The 5,266-nt window shown below is 42.1% G+C and overlaps 1 protein-coding gene across 3 annotated transcripts in view; it reads left to right on the top strand.

Annotated features, from left to right (window-relative positions):
- Smyd3 (SET and MYND domain containing 3) overlaps positions 1–5,266 on the top strand; it is a 566,094-nt gene that overhangs the window by 220,671 nt on the left and 340,157 nt on the right. The gene's annotated exons all lie outside the window — the stretch shown is intronic.

The raw sequence follows: 5,266 nt of genomic DNA, 5'->3' as shown, positions 1-5,266 counted from the left end.
GAGAATGGGAAGAAAGGAGACCCTTGGCCCCCTAAATGACTTCGCTTCTTCACATCACACCCCACTTTCTGGTAAAACCACAGACTGGCCAATAAGCCATTAATATGTGGGCCTGATTAAACATAACACTTCCAGATTGTAACTGGGATTAGTTTTCTGTTGAAAACTAAAATTAACTGGGGAAGATGTAAGGCGATTGCTTCCTTATATTTCCATCTTAATGAGGTTAACATCATATATTTATTAAAAGATTTATAAAACAATAGCAGTTTCTGCCATATAAACAGGATTATCCGCTGTAGAATGTAATGTGGGTCTCTCCCTACCTGAAATCTTGGCTTTGAGACTCTGGGTCTGGAAGATGTTGCTCAGTAGACTGAGCTGCAGAGGTGATGGTGAGTCCCAGAGGTGAATGCTGTTCATCCTCCTTACTCAGGTTAGGGGTGAATCCATAACCCCACATCCTTAAGCCACGCATCTCTTTCTTTTCTTTTTTCTTTTTTTTCTTTTTTGGTGATTTGAATTCTTTCTTTTTTCCCCCTTTTAGACAGGGTCTTGTGTTGCCCAAGGTTAGACTCAAACTAGCTCATTAGCTGGTGATGACCTTGAGCTATCTCTTATCCTACCTCTACCTTTGCTAGTATAGAGAGTCAACACCACACCTGCTTTATGTGACACCAGGGGCAGAACATAGGACTCTATGCATGTTAGGCAACAATTGTACCAAGGAGAAACACCTTCCACTCCCTTTGAATTCTTTTATAATTAAACAATTTGTACATCTTTGGGCATTCTGAGATTAACTGTGTCTGTCTGTGGAGGGAAACTTTGGTAACCCAATACATGATATAACAAACCTATACAGTTGTTAGTATTTTCCTTGAATTCCCTGAGTCTTCTGTGTACCAAATGGGATGTGATCTGTACTGTTGCTGGGGATGATGTCGGCTTTGTGGCAGTGGAGGTGTCAGTTGAGAACCTGAAGTGCTTTGCATTAATTTTCTAAGTAGACAGAATATTATATCATAGCGGAATATGATTTAAAAGACCTCCTTTCTGTCGTGGTCCAGGGAAGCTTCTGTTTGAAGAACCGTGCAGAACAGACAGCTCCCTTTACCACAGCTGCTTTACCGTAATTCTCTAGTGTGCCCCCAAGAGTTGTTCCTCTGCTACATTCCCTCACGACCCAGCTTTGCGTGGCCGCTTCCCTTCGTGGAAAGAATCCTTCACGTATCAACTGTCCCCTGCTCACAAGAATATCTGTTTGCATTCCAACCACACAGGCCCCTCTTGTTTCTCAGGGTTGAGGGTGGATGGGGCGAGATGGATGAGAGTCCTTTTCATAGCTTAAGCAATCTCTCCGTCTCAGGGAGACAGATACAGTCTGTATGATGGATATGCTTTAGGGGAATGTGTTTTTGGCATGAGGCTTCTGTGTGTTTACAGCTTAGCACGTTTCTCCATCACTCTTCTCATTACGTGCTCTGTTTTTGTGGGTTCTGGGGAGTCTTTGAGAGGGAAATTTACCTTCCTGGGATCTTGTTACAGTGGTTGCCTCAGCCACACAAAACAAAACAAAAAATTCATGACGTTGCATGCGAGGTGTAAGGCATGCCAGGTGGTTTTAATATTCCTCCAGACACACAGTCTTTGAGTTTTAGATGCTTTCTTACTTGGGGATGCACTGGCTATAGAACTTGTTCTGCAGAGGCTCTGGGGAGAGGACAAGGAGGTGATGGTACACTCCTCATCACGTGCCCAAGCCCAGAACACACTTAGACCCCAGATTTGGTTTTCTAAGGAGGGTGCGGAGACGCTCTCAGAGTTGAAAATGAAGACCACATTGGTTACTTTTCAGAAAGTACTATAGAACAAACTTTTGATATTAGTTGAAAGGAATCAGATCTTTATTTTGCCTTTCCTTTATGAATTTCACCAGAGATGTAACCACTTAGCATGAGGAAAAAACTCCCTTCAGCAACAAAAGAAAAATGGCTCAGAAATTGTCTGGTAACCCCTGGGACAGTGAGTGGTTGTGAGTACCCCGGAGAGGCAGTGGGGATCACGTAATGTCAACCTGTGAGTTCCCCGGCCCGTGACTGCTCACCTATTTTGCAAACTGTCAACTAGTCAGGTTCTTCCAGTGACCAACAGTGACTGGAGGCAAGAAGGACAGGAGGACCACTGAGAAGACAGCATGGTGAGACAACTTGCCTAACAGCTCTCTAGAACAGATAGATGACTCGGATTTATCAATGGGAAGAAACATGCCAGGAAGGAATAACAAACCATGGGTGGTGACTGTATAGTAGATATCGGCCAGTGTTACTGTCTGGATCTGTTTCTGATCCTCAGTGTACAAATAAAGAACAAAAGATTATGATGTGGGAAAGGTAGTGCTGCCTAAGTATTTGAAGACATTAAGGGGGTGCTACTCACGTGTTTGAGGAATTAGAATATGGAGGTTAAAAACAAACTATATAAATGGAACTATTGACATCTTGGGGGATGAAACAATGTGGCAGTAGGATTTGCTCACGTAAGGGCCAAATGATGGAGATTGTACAGGAAGAAAGACTGGCTTGCATTAGTAAAGGTGGAAGACAGGTGCATTTTTTTCTTCATGTGCATGGGATGGAAATAATCTGTCAGAATATCTCCAAGAGGGAATTGTAGGTGAAGATATGTAGTAATTCTTAAAACAGTAAGAGATCAGGGAGTTAGAATCCTTAGCGGAAATCCTTTTGTGTTGAATGTTTTGGCCACTAGTTGGCTGTTGTTATTTTAAATTCATACATGTACCTGTCTACTTTCCCATGGCACTATTCATTTTGTGGATGATGCTCTTACAACAGAAGCAACTCCAGCAGAGTCCATTGGCTTGTGGTCCGTGAGCATCTCTGAACTGTCTATAAGTGGCTTCTAGACTTGGGGTGTTAAGATAAGGTTGGAGATTGCTGTCCCTTAGCATACCACTTCAGCATCTAAGTTTGTTTTTGAGGGTAGCTCTATCCTTTGGCTTGAGCTTTGCCTACCTCTTGAATCATGCAATTCACAAAGGTCACGGGTCCCACCTACTTGGTGCTAGAAGGACCTTGTCTAATTCCTCACTTGGTTCATTCAAGTGGCTGCCAATTAAGCATCTACCTCCAGGTTATGGTTGAGTTCCTATGGCAAAGACCCACCCCCCTCCTCCACCATTTCACCTTCAGAACTGTTGTTACACTCTGGAAGATTTTCCAATTACTACATCTAATTAGAGGGAAGAATAAATTACCGAAGCAAGTTAAATTATCTCGTGTGTCACAACAATAATTAACATTCAAATAGGAAACTGCTGCCATTTTTATAAACATCACTAAGTGGAGGCAGCACCTCCTGAAAGCAGGAAGCATGGGTATCTCCCTCGCTGAAGTCTGGCGTAAATAAGTATGGTTTGAGAGAGATCTGCTGGCCTGAGCGTGCGAGAGGCCAATACCACCAGAGGACATTTATATTCAGTGCGTTCACTTCTGCTTCCCTGGCAGGACACACTCAGCTCCACAGTGCTAGCTTGGGCTTGTATTTGTGATTTGTAAGGAGTGCCATAAGAGGGGACATACTTCATCTTATTCAGTTATTAAATTTTCTAGCCTTGTATCATTACATATATTATTTGGGGATTTAAAAATGTCAGTATGGAGTTAGCTGAAAGGCTATAGGCAGAATGCCTTTTAAATTATAAAGGCCCCCAAAACAAATGATAAACAGAATAAAGCTGCCCCTGTCCTTGTTTGGCATGAGGTATGTGGGAAGATAAGACTCGGTGGCCATAGGTAGCTGGAGTTGGAAATCATATCTGTTTAGTCAATAAATGGTCCTTCACCTAGAATTCATTTAGACAACTGACAAGTTAACTCTGGCTTTCATAATACTGGCTTATGATTTCTGTTCTTGCTTATCTTTTACATTTACAAACACTTAAGTGATACTTGAGTTGAGACCAATGGAATCTGATTTAAGAGATAGCGGTTGAGTTGTAATTTGCTCATAATGGAGAGATTGCCCTGAGAACGTCCAGCACATTAGGGGAGTCTTTGAAGGTTTAAATTAACTTTGGGGGAGATTTGACTTGGACACCAGTACAGATCCTGATACCACAGGCCAATAGGAGCTGTAGTTTCTTGTAACTGCACACTATGCCAGAGGAAACGTCAGAGTTTTTCTTTGCTTAGGTTTCTTTTCCTCTTCATCTGTGCTGGTTAGCACAAACAGTCGGTGCGTCTTCCCTTTCACCCTGGAGCTTGTGGCTTCAACATCTACGGGATTTAGGGCTCACCAGCAACCCCAGCAAGAGGCTGATGTCAGCCTTATTCTCGTTTCTTTGAAAATGGCCTTTTTCTGATGGACAGAGCATGTGAGTCGTTCCTCATGTTTTAAAGAAAATGCCTTTTTCCCCTCTAAAAATGACCCCAATTCAAAACTATTTTTCATGCTTTCCTCTTTTTTGCTAAGGGGAAAATATGATTCTAAAATTTATCAGAGCTGGACAGCAGCGGAGGAAGCTGGCCCGATGTTACCCGTGACACCTCTCACCGTGGTTGAATGAGGGTAATTTTGTCAGGTGATCTCCAGTTTGGGGAACGACACTTTCTGAGATTAAGTATCATGTAAAAAGTTAATAATTATTTTCTAGTTCCTGAAGGGAATTTGAGCTGGAACCTGGGCAAGTCAATCAGAATGAGACAAGGAGACAAGGATGAAACAGAATGTCTTACTCTTGGTGGAGCTGTTTAATGCTAGCTTTGTTAGAAAATATGGTTCCCGTTACTTTGTTGCCTTTGAATGAATAAATGTCCTAGACATATTTTGAAGGAATGATAACTTCTCGGGTCAATGCAAATTACTTTCTGTGGAGAATGTATTGAAGATAGGAGACTTCTTAGAATAAATTGCATATTTTGAAAAAGATTTTTATTCTGTATAAAATACAGAATAATGCACTTGGAATTCCCAGCTAATTTACCCACACCTCATTTACAATGTGTTTTAACACCCTACGCAATGAATAGTTGGTAATTAGGTGATTGACACATCCTCTCATAATCACACATGCAAGTAAATTGCCCCTGTGTTCCAGGAGCATTGCCTGTATATGTCACACACCTTGTCCAGTAAATATTGTTCGGCATAACTGTCAGTTGTCTGGGGACACTGTCTTCACAGCTGACTAGCCCCGTACTCTGAAAGCGCAGTGCTCTTTCTTAGAAGTACCTTCAACGCTGAG

Source organism: Mus musculus, chromosome 1 (genome assembly GCF_000001635.26).
Source record: "Mus musculus strain C57BL/6J chromosome 1, GRCm38.p6 C57BL/6J".
NCBI classification, from domain to species: domain Eukaryota; kingdom Metazoa; phylum Chordata; class Mammalia; order Rodentia; family Muridae; genus Mus; species Mus musculus.
The sequence above is the reverse complement of the archived record's forward strand: the minus strand, read 5'-3'. Positions and strand labels throughout refer to the sequence as shown.